At 39.6% G+C, this 15,112-nt stretch overlaps 1 protein-coding gene across 3 annotated transcripts in view; it reads left to right on the forward strand.

The window, feature by feature from the left end:
• Positions 1–461: 461 nt before the first annotated feature.
• Positions 462–15,112, forward strand: part of peli1b (pellino E3 ubiquitin protein ligase 1b) — a 37,975-nt gene continuing 23,324 nt past the window's right edge. For all 3 annotated transcript variants that reach the window (XR_003841655.1, XM_029520578.1, XM_029520577.1), the window contains exon 1: positions 462–837. The gene's annotated coding sequence lies outside the window, so the exon portion shown is untranslated. The remainder of the gene's footprint in view (positions 838–15,112) is intronic.

Consider the following 15,112-nt stretch of genomic DNA (forward strand, 5'->3'; position numbering starts at 1 on the left):
GACCGGATTTGGACACCTCTGGCTGCCGGAGCATATCTATGAAGTAGCTAGTTCTCATGGAGCTCATTTACAAGGTGCAAATGAACATAAAGATATGAAAAATGACCAAAATATTGACAATATTGATTTGCAATATCATCTGAAATGGGCACAATATAAACAAAGAGCTGCCTGTCTGTGCAGTGGGCTTTATCAGACTGAATATAGGCCTATGTTCATGTCTTAGAAGAACACATAATACAGTAGCTGAAATGTATCTTTCTGAGAATACACAAAATTAAAATTGTCACTGGCTGGCAAGGAGCCCCATAAAAATACAAGCCCCACAATCCTTAGCGGCGACGTGTGTGTGCGCGCGCGTGTGTGTGTGTGCGCGCGCGTGTGTGTGTGTGTGTGTGTGTGTGTGTGTGTGTGTGTGTGTGTGTGTCTCCTCCCACAGCCACAGTGGACGGAGAGGACGGTCAACTCCGTGTTTACGCTGAGATGCTCACAACAAAGGACGGAGCACGGAGAGCCGGTCATTTAAACAAAAACACACTCACCGTCACCGTCTGTGGCCGCTAACTCCGCAGACAGGACAAAGACACACACACCTCGCCGGCATCCGGGCTTTATCTTTATTTTTTTCCGCTTTTGGTTTTTTGGTAAAAACCGGTTAGAAGGGGAGAAATTAAGACCAAATTTCCTTTTTTTTGCGTGTGCCAGTGTACGCGCGCGCGGGCTCGCTCGCCGGTGGAGCGTTAGCTAGCTTGCTAGCCTCAGCAAGTTGTTAAGACAGGCAGCCCGTCCTCAGTGAGACACGCCGAGGACAGACAACAAGAGGAGCGTCCTTCTGCCGTGAGTACCTTCGTGCCTGCGGGCCACCTGACTTCATTAATGTCAAAAAGCTTGATAGCGCCTGGATTAGCTGCCCGTTAACACTCATGTTAGGGGGCTAATTGTGTTGAGGGCTCTCGTTATTTATCACCTGCTTTGTCCGCTGCCCGGATCTTTTATTTACTACTTCGTCTCATTTGGTGAGTAAGCACTCAGCAGGTAAGTCACCACAAGGGCTTTACTGTGAGTGCTGCAGCAGTACAGCACTGATCTTTGTCAAGTGTCCTGCAACACACACACACACACACGCACACGCACACACATGCACCTGCTTTGGCTCTGTCTTTGTTTCATCTCAATGCAGTTTAAGAGGCTCAGTGAAAATAAATGCCCTCGGTGAGCAGTGACTGTGTGGGGGCTTCAGAAATGCAGATATTAGTTTGCATTACCTCTAGTCTGCATGATGGACAGTCGAAGTGGGGCTGAATGGGAGGGTGTGGGGTTGAGTGAGAAAGGGAACATTGCCTGATAAGGAATTAACGAAATGCATGGACTCTTGCCATTGCTGGAGCATCATTGCCAGTTAATGACCACCCTCCCCTTCCTTTCTTTCACTATGTCCAATCTCATTCTGCCTCTGCCTGTCTCACCCCCTTCCTCCCCATACCCTCTCTCTCTCTCCTCCCTTCTTCCCCCTCTCTTTCTCATCAGACATCAGACTGCTTGGTAAATGGCTGATGCGATAACTTTTGTAGCTGATATTTATCTCACTGACTTCCTTTCCCCATTTTGTAAATGTCAAAAAACAAACCAAAAAAAAAACAAAAAAAAAAAACTCAAAACAAAAAACAAGACAGACAGGCATTAACTCCATCTGCTCCAACAGGGTGCCCCAAGCCCCTTTTCCATTGTCTGCTTGTCAGTATGATGATTAATCTGGAAACTTAAACCTTTTTGAAATGTTGGTCACTGGTGGTGGTTAGTGCATGCTTTTCTTTCAGACCCCACAGGACCAATTTGTATTAGAGTTGGACTTTTCATTGATGGTTAGTTGACTGCTGCAGTTACTGGCTCTAAATACAGGCTATGAAGCAGATTGAGTGCGATATAGGACAACACAGCACCTTTCTACCATGTTTTGCTGTGCATTCTAAATATGAAACAGTGAATGGTAAACAAAGAGTGGACGAGGAGATTTATTGTTCATCTGAAGAAAATCAAAATGAGTGCATAGAACAATACAAAGTTCACAAAGCATGAAGTAGAAACTTTGTGAGAGAAATAAAATCAATTTCAACACTATCTCTTTTGGGAAAATGATAGGTTGTCTGCTATTATAGCTGATGTAGTAGACTATATTAAATAGTTTGGTTCTTTATCAGAGCCAACAGTGCCCATAACAGAAATTAATATGTTCTAGAGAGCTTCAGAAGTTAAAACTGTTATAAAAGAAGCTTTTATCTTTTTTTTTTTTTTTTTTTTTAAACAGGCTATTTAAGACTGCATTCTCTGATAAATAGCAGTAAGTCCTCATGTGAAGTGCCTGGATCACAATGTTTGTCGTGTAACAGTGGAGAGTCTCAGTGCTGCACATACTGTGCACGTTAATGTTTGAACATTTGCATTGGGTGTATTGCCTACAGGCCTGAGTGTGTGTTCCCCAACATGGTCTAGAGTCTCAATTTCAGGGAGGAAACCAGAGCTGATGGTGTCAGACGGGAGCGCAGAGAGAGCTCTGATGTCTTAATGGAGGCTCGGTGCCGCCAGTATCCTTAGTAACCTGGTCTATGGGGACACGGATAGGCTTCCCAGTCTGAGCCTCAGCCGGATGCTATACCACTACTGTCCTGAAACCACAAAAAAAGCATTGCCCCATTTTATCAATTATTTTAAGTTTTCATTTCAGTTTAATATTTTACATGGTATTTTTTTGGCTCCAGTTGGATCATGAAACTCATTTAAAATACTTGAACAAAAATAGAACTTTTCTTGACATCATTTAATTTAATTAGCCTTTTTTGAAATTCAGCAGCATTGTAGCATCATTATTGAATTTATAGCCATGTCTAAAAAAAAAAACCAAAAAACAAACACATAGTCCCAGGGTTGTAAGGTTGGATTTACTTAGTTTATACTGGATGTTAAATATATTATACATAATACACACAAGCCTCTATAATTATTTGTGACTTCTAAGGCCCACTTGTGAGATAAAATATTTAGTTAAGTAGCTGATAAAGTCAACATTTCCAAATTTTAATTGTTGCAAAGAAAGGGGTCAATGTTTATAATTCTAATTTGGTTTATTTGAGAATGTTTAATTAACCTTTTTTTTTCTTATCTTACTAGCACAAGATATGCCAAGAGTTGTACAAATATTTAATAAATTAATAAAAGTTTTATGTGCCGGTGTGTTGAGCTGGTAATTACTGTCGTATAAATAAGTCATCATGTACTGTTTGCAGAGGTTATAAACTAACACAGGGGAAATTAAAGAAAATAACTTTTTTAAAAAGTTGCATTACACTGTGACATGAAAACATCTGGCAAAAACTGACAAAGGGCTGCAAAAGCAGTCCAATATGACTGAAACAGAAGTAGAAATTAGATTGCTGGTTAATGTGTAAAATTTTTATGTTGGAGGACTTCATTAATTACTCTGAATGAACAATGAAAGTCTACACAATAGTGTGTTTGCTCTGTGGAATAAATGATGCGCTATAACAACCATGCCAGCAGTTGTTAGTTAAGATCTTGTTGTTGTGTGAAGGTATTTGAGTTTCCAGCCAAGTATGTTTGTGTTTTTGGAAGTGTTTACATTTATATTTCTATGTGCATGTGGTGTGCCGTTTGATCGGGGAGAGCTCGATGGGGATCTGGGGGTGTAATCATTGGCACATTTGAGCAGCAGCTTTTCCCCTGCTGTGCATGAGTAGCTTGGCACCCTCCTCCTGGTCCAGCTTACTCTCTGCTGGGCTGGTAAACAGGCTGAAGTTTGTGGAAGGAGATTATGACTGTCATGGAAAGTGGGTCAGACAGTGGGCACGTTTTTATGGCCTTGTTTCTGCGAGGTAGGGCAGAAGGTGGGGGGGTGGAAGGGTTTAAACCAGCAGCATTTTTCCATAGTGTTGCTTGAAGCAGGCTTCACTTGGTACTATTCTTTTATACTCTGTGTTGTCAGAATCAACAACAGTTGATTTTTCATGTATATTTTACAACAGACTTCATCCAGGCAGCAGTGTAGGTGAGAAGATGCTCAGCTGTCAGGCTTTGAGGATCCATACATTCATGCGTGACAACCAAAAATTACAATCCTGTTAGGGTAAAGATGTTTTCGAACAGAACACAAATCAATTTATCACCTTGTTTTTTAAGTGTGACGTTAGAGTTAGACCATTTTTTAGCACAGCCAACTACAAACATGTGCACTGTGTAAGTCAAATTATAGTGAAGAAGCTGTCTTGGGCTTTACAGCTTTATCTATTTCCGTTTATACACACAAAGTCACAGTGAAATAGATACGTTGCTACAAATAGTAGTATAAAAGTGTGGAGTAAATTAATCTAGAAGAAAAAGAAGGCTCTGCGTCTTGCCTGTGTTGCTTCCTAGTAATAAGAGAGTGCTTCAGACATCCCCATTATCATATAAATTATGTAAACTCAGGTTGTGGATGAGTTTATTGTAAACCACATGAATTATTTAAATCTGATATCCTCACAGTCATAGTGGTAAAGCACATGTCAGAATTGCAACACAAGATGCATGGGCAGAGAAAGTGCACAATGACTGGCTGCAGATTGTACAGTGACATGCGGTTCTTTCTGTGTTTGCCTGCCTTTTTCATCTCACGACCTGCCTTAATCTTGCTCCTCTGAGAAGGCTTTTATTTTTTCAAGAAATATTTTACTATGTTAGTACAAAGGGGTGAGTGTAGTCGCCTTTTTGTTCAATAAAAATAAAACATTTATTTCTAATTTCTTATTTCTCTCAACCCCTCCCCTCTTCTTCCCTGTGCTTTTCTGCTGCTGAGAGCAGACAAGAAGAGACAAGCTTATTTGAAAAAATTATATTCGGGAGTCTGCAGTTATTTAACATATGCATTATATTAACAGAAGGCCAGCTGAATTCATGAATAGCTTCTCTATTTATGAATATTGGTGGAGATCTTGGCCAGTTGTGTCAGAATGAATGTGTCAGGGATGTACTGAAAATAACTAAAGTGTAAACAAAAATCTGACAGTTTCAGAGTTAAGTGAAGAATCAGTGAATAGTTTTTAATGTCATTTTTCAGTTCTTCTGTAGATTTAATCTCTCTGTGTCCTCTGTCTCTTCAGACTACAATTCTGTAGGGGCCAAAGAGAAAGAAACGGATTTCTGGTTTTGCTCATCACATTTATATCAAACCAAACCTCCAAGTTGATAGGCAGAAATTCAATCTTCAGCCATTTTGAAAATTGAATCAAAAATTTCTACCATGCACTGGTCCCTGCTTTCCCATCAGGAAGATAAGGTGTTCTATATCACTGTAAATGACACAGTTTAAATCAGACAATACAAGAAATCAGAAGACATGAGCTGAAAACATTTATGTATTTAGAGACAAATTGATTTCTGTTTCAGTGGTTAGTGCTGTTGCTCCATGACAAGAAGATTGTGGGTTTCATTCCCGGGCCTAGGGCCTTTCTGTGCGGAGTTTGCATGTTCTCCCCATGCTTGTGTGGGTTTCTTCCAGGTACTCTGGTTTCCTCCCACTATACAAAGACCAAGTTTGTTTTAACTGGTGACTCCAAATTGTCCATAGGTCTGACTGTGACAGGTTGTTGGTCTCTTTCTGTCTCTGTGTGTTGGCCCTGTGATGGACTGGTGACCTGTCCAGGGTGTAGCCTGCCCTCACCTAGTGTGAGCTGGGATTAGCTCCAACACCCCATGCAACCTGGAAATGGATAAGTGGTAGAAGATGAATGAATGTATGATTTGTGCTGCATTGTAGTTTCAAGATGAATTGTGCTGTACGATTGAGTGATTTTTATTTATTTATTTTTTATAAACCTGTGTAATAAGTAAAAAGTGTAATAACATTTTTGTAGTGTACCAAAGTGTGCTGTTTTTGTTTCTTTACCTCCAACAGTTTATACCAAAGTTTGTGGTGGCGTGCTCAAAAGTCCCAGATGTAGACAAAAGTTTTAAGATGATAAAGGTTGTTCATTTTATGGCACCTGTGAAGGGCAAACTGCTTTGTTCATTTTTCACTTTTGTGTTTTGGGTGTGAACTTTGCTCTGGCACAAACCACAGATGATCTTAATTTCTCTTTATTCCTTTAAAATTCTTCACTTCAGAAACTGAAAACCCTGTGAGCGTGAACTAAAGGTTCTTGAGCTAGATGTGTTTCTTATGATACCATTTCTGCAGTTTCCTTTCTGTTTAGCAACTGCATCTGAAACTACTGGCGTAATCTGACGTATTTACATACACATACTCCCAGATGGATTTTCATATATAGACACAAACCTATAATTATCAACTCCCTTCTGATCATGCATGATTGCCATTTCCTGCTTGACTTTCCAATCTTCCTGTCTCAAGTGAGCTTGTGTGCACATCCTCAAACACACATGCATAATTTGTTGACCTTGTGGTTTACCTGGGGAATACTGCTGTGTGAATTTAGCGAGTGGGGCAGTAATTGCTACAAATCCAATAAATAATCAAAATCGAAGGGTCCTTGTACTCAGTGTAGAAAAAGAACACATTTGCTGAGTTATGAAACACTCAATTCATGAATGTATTTGATTACATAATATGTGAAACTGTTGTTTAGACAAAAGATAAACTTTAAATCCCACTTATTTCCAGAAACGTTGGGTCTGTTTTATTTTAAAGGTTTAGAAGATAGAGCCAAAGGTCTGAAGTGGAAGGACTGCCAGAACCCAAACCAACCCCACTGAAGCCTGAACGCTTGCAGCACAGAGCACCAGCCCCTCTCATTTGGTCATACAAGAGACTAATGATTACAAACTATGACCAGGTGCAGCTCAGGCAAATCTACAATCTTACCTCCCCAGAGAAATTCAGACTTCACCACTGCTGAAAGGCCAAAACAGGGACCGATGGTGAACATGAAAATGAATTAGCCCTAAGCACACAACAGTTGTCTTCTCCTGTAGGTACTGTAATCATGAATGTGGATTATGTGGGAACAGGATTATTTAGAACAGGATTATTTCACACTACATTTGAAATGTGGTATCTCCACCCTGACTACTTTAAACTACATCTGAAATTGTAGACCATCCACATTTCAGTTAGACCAAAATTTGAGTAAAAACGTAATTGACTTAGAAGAGTTCTGCTTATTTACAGTCTGTATATATATCTGTATAGCTATGTATCCATATTTCTGTGGCACTGATTACACATGGTGCTATACAGCGAACACTGACTAAGTTAACTAATGATACATTGCTTTAGGCCACAGCTGCCCTTGGTGTTGGTTACACACTACTGAAAACAATAAAGAATAATGAAATTAAACTTTCTCACATTATGATCATAGCATTTTGCCCATAACAACAGAAAGAGAGAGCTGCAGACACTGAGCAGACGGAGGATTCAGCAGCACAGCAACAACATAAAACCAATTCATTCATCATCTTTTTCATAATACATTCACACAGATCCAGTGCTCCATGTACCGATGCACTCATATCTTTTAAATAAAAACTGATTATCCTATTAAAGATGCTTATTTTTGCACCCCTGATATAATTCTGTTCACTTTGACGTTGACATACATTGGAACCTGAACAGAGGGTTTTTTTTTTTTTTCCCCCAAACAGCAACATGACAACATCCAACACTGTCTGAAGTGACAGAAAGCAGAGCATTTCAGAGACAGAACGTCTGTGATGAAAATGGCTTATACTAATGCATGGTCTGTTTATATCTGATGAATGACTGTTGACCTCAATAACGCCTTGCAGTAATGAGGTTTCTATTATCTTTTTTAAAAATTTTTTATTTTTATTTTTATATTTTTCACATTTTTGAAATGTGTAATCGTAATGAATAGCAGCAGTTGGGTAATTTTTCAATGCAGATGAATGCCTGCTATTTGGAATTCACAACTGATACAAAGCGATCTCCAGGTGCTCTGGGCTGCTGTTGCAAGTCTCTAAGGTCACATTGTATGCTTTGAACAATCAGGATGACGCTTGGCCCCAGAAGCACTTTGTGCGTGCGTGCGTGTGTGCGTGTGGGGGGTAGTATGTCCGTATAACCTTACATTTGCATGTGTATAGATGATCAGTGTACAGTACTGGCGGCCTTTCACTGTTTGCATGTGGAGATGCACCGCCTTGTGCATCAGTGTATTTGCATCTGTGATTATGTTTTTGGGTTTGGGACCTGTTGCCCTACCACAATAGAGCTGTTAGTTGTCTGTGTCTTATGGTCCCCCCCTTTGAATCTTTGATGATGAGGCTGCAATTCAAACGGCCTTCTATTTCTTTCCCTACCTTCTATCATCAAGTTAGCCTCCTCCCAGTTCAGCTTACAGGAAAACCAGTTTGCTGTACTAACCAAACACAGACAGCAATTCTGCCTTAGAGACTGAAAAGAGCAGATGATAGTAATAAGAACGACAAAGCACAAAACGCAGGAACAGTTTGTCTCTATAATTCTCTGGCTCATTTTCTTTTGGTTGTTCACCCTGCCGTAACATCCACACATTTATTAATGTGTTTTCACTCTTCAGTTCTGCTAGTACTCCTAGTAGTATGCATGTGTTTTTATTTTATTAAACAATGAAAAATCACATTTACCTGTGAGAGAAAACTGATGGTCAACATTTAATGTTAATTTAGTTAATCAGTTAGGTATGGAGGAAAAAAATATTGTGAAATAATCTAATATTTATCATATCAAGCAATTCTCTGCAAACTATGAAGAGGACACATCTTATGAGTGACAGGTTGTTTCCTCTCAAATATTTCCTTGTCTCTCAGACTTACAGCTCTAAAAACCTTCAAGACAGATAAATATTAGAATTTGGAAAGAACATTGATCTTGGTCCTAACTGGAATAGTAATCTTTAATCTACATCATAACACCATTATGTAACACAGGACTGTTTTCTGGAAATGTCTGACAAATGGATTCATGTAAGTCTACAGATTAGAGTAAAATTCAGCTCTTCCATTGCTCACACAAAAAGGGATTTCCTTTTTCGGCTGCTTTATATAAAATCCTTTAATTTAAGGCAGTTGAACTTAGACTTTGGGAAGTCTGATTCACATGAATGTTACAGAAGTTACTATCACTGTTTTTGATTATTCTCCCTTGGATGCTTTTATTAGTCAGATTTATGAGCAGCGGAAAGAGGGAGACATTTAGATGATGGGACGTATTGGTCATTGGTCATTGGTCACTCTTCCCCTTCATCGTGGAGAGAGTGCCTAATTTTTTTCTGGTCTACTGAGCCTCTATGCAGACTGAACCCAGACACAAATCCAGTGCCTCAGGCCCAAGCTGAGGATTCTGTTTTTGAGGGAGCAATCCTGGATTCTGTAGATGCCTGTCTCTCTGAGCCTCCAGAGCAATCAGTAGTTTGTTTTGATGGCTTAATTTAATTCTCAAAAGGCATTTGGCGCCAAAGGATCCCACTCAAGTCTCTTTTTAAGAGGGGATAGCAGAAGTGTAAATGATGCTGTCTAACACCAGGAAGGATGTTGTCCAGTATGCACTTAGCATACTTTTGAAGTTAAAAATGTGTATCTTTCTTAAGAGGATCTGTGCCCTGGTCGATTCATGGTTTAGACTGGTCAGAGAGGTGTGACGTGTGATGCAGCCAAGGACATGTACTGGACATTCTCTGATGGGCTGATTTTGTAGAGGATGACATCCATTAGCTTTTGATGCCATCTTCACTATGTTCACATCTGCTTTCAACAACACAGCCTGGGTTTACATTCCTCACCATGTTTCTAATGTCCAAGCCCTTTTCCTGACCTGCTCCACATATTTCATGCCTTGCTGTTTATAGTTGATGAGTGTGAGTATTGTTGTGGCAACGCTTCCTCTGATGAAGTGTTTGGCATCAAGCCCAAATGGATTATTTTAATCGGCCTTGTTACAGGCTACTTTTTTCTGCCAAAATAGCAGCTACGGAAGCTCCTCCTAAAAGTAGCTCAGTGTGTCTTATTGTCGACCACCTCAGTGTCTATGTAGACACTGTTGGTAGCAGCATATGGTGGTGGGTTTTAAGCTCTCTTTTGCAGGGTTATGGTTAGTCCAGAGGGTCCACACAGCAAACAGTGTAGATGTCTTGTTATATATTTTTGTAAAAAGGGAGGAAATTTAACTTTACCACACATAAAAATGGCAGATGGTCTGAGGCTAATTAATTTTTTATTTGCTATGTTATAGAGCATGTGTGTACCATCCTGGGTAAACAGGATATTCATAAATCTCCATTTATAGCATTTGGCAGGTTCTTGTCTAGAGCAAATTACAGTTCTTCTTAACTTTAATGATTCGGACTAACAAAACCAAGTCTGCTTTGAAGACAGATATCCTGTATATTAAGTTGCAGTTAAATTGTCCTAGTGATTAGTTGGACATGAGGTGCTGCAGAGAGTAAATATGACTCGATTATCTTCTCACACTGCTTACTTCAGTCTTTTTCTTTCAGTAGAACAGATTTTCTTACTGTTCTAAATGAGAAAACTGAAAATCTGCAAGTTTTTGTATTCCCTTTTTGTTACACTGGTTCAACACAGTTTCTGAATAATGTGGTTTTACATGGAAGTTAAAAATGACTAATGTAGAGAACCTAAGCAATTAAGTGTTATTCTGTCACTTCTCTGTAACTCAGCTAGATTACAATTTTAATTCCACTGTGACTTTACAAATTTAGTTAACATGTACAAAATACAGTCATGTATTTTAATGGGTAAAGCTTAATAAGCAACTCAGCAACATATAAAGTAATTAAAATCAGCCCCACATGAAGCAGTGACAACTGTTGCATAGTTATAGATCTAGTAGACACAGCAAGTGCAGCATTCACTTGGAGTCATGTTGTGACCACCTGATGAAGCTATGCATATTCTTTTTGTTTTAGCACCAAACCATTAATCATTAACCATTAATGTTGGACAGCTAAACAATGAGCAGAAACTCTCAGCAAAGATTGTCCAACCTTTGACAAGCTGCCAATTTGGTTGATAATTCTATAAAGCTTTGGCACTATGAGCAACATCTATTGTTTTTACACTGCCCCTTCAGACATTGTTATTGTCAAAATATATATTGTAACTGCTTTGGATAAAATATATTCTTCTACCTGTTGTCCAATTAAATAGTTTGATGTGTGTTCTCTGGTGTGTTGAACAACCTGCCATTGAACAAGTTAAATCGAGAGGTTAACTGAACCAACCCCCTTTGTCTTCAGTGTTTCAAACCTGGATGTGACTGTCTAACTGTGCCAACTTTTATTCCTTCCTTCCTCTCAAGCCATGTGTCATGGGGTTCATGTGATTTCAGCACACTGTATGTTTCCATCCATCTGAATGTAAATAATGGACCACACACACACACAGACATAGTGGAGGTCATCTCTAGGGACCACTGAACGTGATAAGTGTGTGTCTGTCTGTGAGTAGGCAGGGAATTCGGACTTCCTGTGTGCATGGACACTCTGACTCTGTGTAAATCACTACAGGCATGAATATGGTCACAGTGAAATGCTTCGACGTGCGTATAGATTCATAATAATTGAAATATATTTAAACTATCCAGACATTCACACTTCAAACACTACATTGTTCTTTTTTCATTCTCTAACATCCTACTGAGAGAAACGTCAGGAATTTACCCTCTGGTTTGTGTTGACTATGTTGTCTTATCTCCCATATGCACTCAGCTGAGCTTCAGGAGATGTAATTCACTCTACATTACATTTCTGCAATGTTGTATCAGCAGTGAATTTCCCTGTCATAAGGTCCTGTGTTGGTTTTAGAGGGTTCTTCTGGATGGAAATGGTTTCTGTGCCTGCGCTCGTTGTGGTTTTATTCTGAAACAGAAGATTGGATTTATTGTGAGATCTAGTGTGTGAATGGAAAAGAATCCAGTCATTTCCCAGGATGCACAGTTTCCAGCTAAAGAGAGATGGAAAGAATATGAGACAGTTGTGGCACGCATATTTAGACAAACACATAAAAATTTACATTCAATGAAGGTGGTGTTGATGCCCAATTTCTGGAATAGGAAACACTAACAGTATCTATTTGCCAAATGCTGGCAAATATGAGATTGTGAGTATATGTGGTAATCCAGTAAGTTTGGCAGATAAGTGATAGACCTGTAGAAGATATTTTGATGTTTATTGTGTTGGCTGTTGTGGTGAGTTGCAATTATCAAGAGATGGATAGTCATCATTAATCATCTCTGCTTGAAATGTATGGTTTCCTCCTGTATTTTTTTGTTGGTGATTCAGGTTCTGTATGAGCACTGGTGTGGAGGTAGCAGCTTGGACTTTGACTGACCATTAAACTGTTTGTGTTCAAACAATAGCCTGACTGTTTACACAATAAAAGATTCACAGCTGTCTAAGGATGTTTCAGCTCTGGAGCCAATCAGCAAGCTCCGGCTTGGTCCCATTAAAGTTTTTAATGTGATTACATCAGCTAAACAATCCAGGTCAACTTCCAATCCTTTGTTTCTTGGTAAGTCATTGCACTCTTTGTACTCAAGGTGCCTAAAACACCCCACTGAAACATATTCATAAAGCTCTGTGTTGCTACAGAGGAGCACAAGCTAAGATAAAATAGCAACAATCAGTTACAAATAACACAATGCACACTTGCATTATGCAAGATTTTTCAGGTGTACCATACTTTTCAAGGGCTGCTTCCCAAACCTCAGGTGAGATAAATTTACTTGATGGGAGGCAAATGTCAAACATATCTTTTTTAAAATGTTAATTTTATTGGAGGCCCACTTTAAGCTTGAAGTGCACTCTGTACATGTATCATGCTGGAAAACACAAATATTAAACCAGGCAAAAAAATTTATACAACCAGAAACTGCTATGCAGTACCTCAAGAATGAAACAAGGTTTAACTTGAGAGGATAAACTGAAGCCTTAGATATTAATTTCTTCAGTGAACATCTTGAGGAAAACCTACTTTTGTCAAGATTAATACTGCAACATTCTCATTGCTATTGCATCTGCAGGACCTGTTAAGGCTTAACAATAAAAAAAAAATCATTTTCAGAATTTTTCAGTAATTTAACAAGCCAAACAGGGCAATCAGCATCATCAGAGTTATGGGATGTCAATAGGTCAAAGCTGGTATCGAAATCCATTTTTCTTTCTTTCACATTTGACATGTCATCAAACCGAAACAAAACAAATATTTGTTCTCATGGTCAATGAAATGAACACTGAGTCCCAGGGCTCTAAAGTTTTAGGTGTGCTTAAACAATTGAAAAAACACAGGAAAACACTCCCCCCCACCCCATGTCTCAGGGATCCTCTTGTTTTGTCATGTTCTGCTGTGCCTGTGCCATCTGTTCATGTTCATTGATCACCCAAGTTTAATCCAAGGAGGAGACAGTATCTGGAGTCAGGTTTTGTTAGTCCCGCTCACTCCTCCTCCTGACAGATCAGTTTCCAAGTCACTTGCTATCTAATCTTCACAGTGCGCAAACCAATCCCTCTCCACTGACCCGACTGTGCAACTCTACACATTGGAGACCAGACCCAGGCTGTCTGAAAATGAGCGTGCACCCACCCAAATGTGGACAGCATGGTGGCATAGTTACCCCCTGCGCTGTTACCCCCCAAAAAGTAGGTTGTGGGTTCGGTTCCTGGGCCTGAGACCTTTCTGTGTGGAGTATGCATGTTCTCCCCCTGCTTGCATTGGTCTCCTCCCATCATCCAAAGACATCAAGCTTGGGTTAACTGGTGACTCTAAATTGTCCGTAGGTCTGAGTGTGAGTGTGAGTGGTTGTGGTCTATGTCTGTCTCTGTGTGTTGGCCCTGTGATGGACTGGTGACCTTTCCAGGTTTTACCCCACCCCCACTCAATGTGAGCTGGGATTGGGTCCAGCACCCCCAGTGATCTGGAGCGGTAGAAGATGAATGAAACATACTGAGTAGATGCAAATCATCAAAAATGCACACACATTCAAAACTGAAATCTCTGAAAAATACTTAGCTATTGATTATTGCTGTTATTAGCCATTGGCACATTGACTGTTAGGATGAAATGGTTTTTTACTCTTACCACTTACATGAGAATGAGGTTTATGGTCATACACAGCACTCACCTCATTTCCTACAAGCATAAAATCTCCAGCATGATGTGTCTCACAATGCTCCATTTTAATCATCATTTGGAAAAAATCAAAGCTGTTCCAGCAAAGTGTAAGAAGCTTTCATCTCACAGCCTGTCATTCTTTCAAGCCCATAAATGGATCACTGGCTGAAGGGGCTTTTTTGTTCTTGACTTTCCCTTCCATTTGCATCAAAATAACTTCATCCTTTGTTTTAATCACGTTTGTATTTGTCATGGGGTTCAGACTCTTGGTTAATGGCATTTGGACATTACGTTGCAGAGAATATAGCCAAATCTAAGTGCGTGTGTGCATGCATGTGCATTGTTCATTTATTTATTTATTTTTTGGACAAACATCACGTCAGCACCACTCAGAGGTGACAATCTACCAGGTGGGCCATCCACTTATTGAGCCTCTTTGCTGAATTAACCATCATAATCTGGCTGAAGCCTTCTTCTTGCTTCCCCACCAAGCAGCTGCTGTTTGTTGCAGGAAGTCAAGGTTTCTGATTTTAGGCTGTTTACTGTGGTTGAGCGGAGCAATGGCTGCCCTAATATGGTGGCCCTCTGAGAAACGAACTTTAACTCATTAGAGTTTTTGTTTTTTGTACTTATTTGTTTTCCATTTGATGCCTCCATCTGCTTAATTGTAGCAAAAGAGCCTTTTATAACAATGTTGAAACAACACTTAACTTGTGACTAGTAATAATAAAAATTTTATGTAAACATTTCCACAGTAGATTGTGTAAATTGTAGACTGTTAAAAACTGCCTCCAGACAAACCCTTTCATCTCTGCTGTTCAAGCAAAAATATTTCTGCCTTTTCAATTCTACTGGGTTGAGACTTATCCTGCTTGCCAAACAGCACACAGGTTAAGTGGGTTGCAGTTCTTCTTGGAGTGGGACTTTGACAAAGAAAGCTTTTGTTAGAAAAGTCAGCAGGAGGAGCAGAAAA

Source organism: Echeneis naucrates, chromosome 15, assembly GCF_900963305.1.
Source record: "Echeneis naucrates chromosome 15, fEcheNa1.1, whole genome shotgun sequence".
NCBI classification, from domain to species: domain Eukaryota; kingdom Metazoa; phylum Chordata; class Actinopteri; order Carangiformes; family Echeneidae; genus Echeneis; species Echeneis naucrates.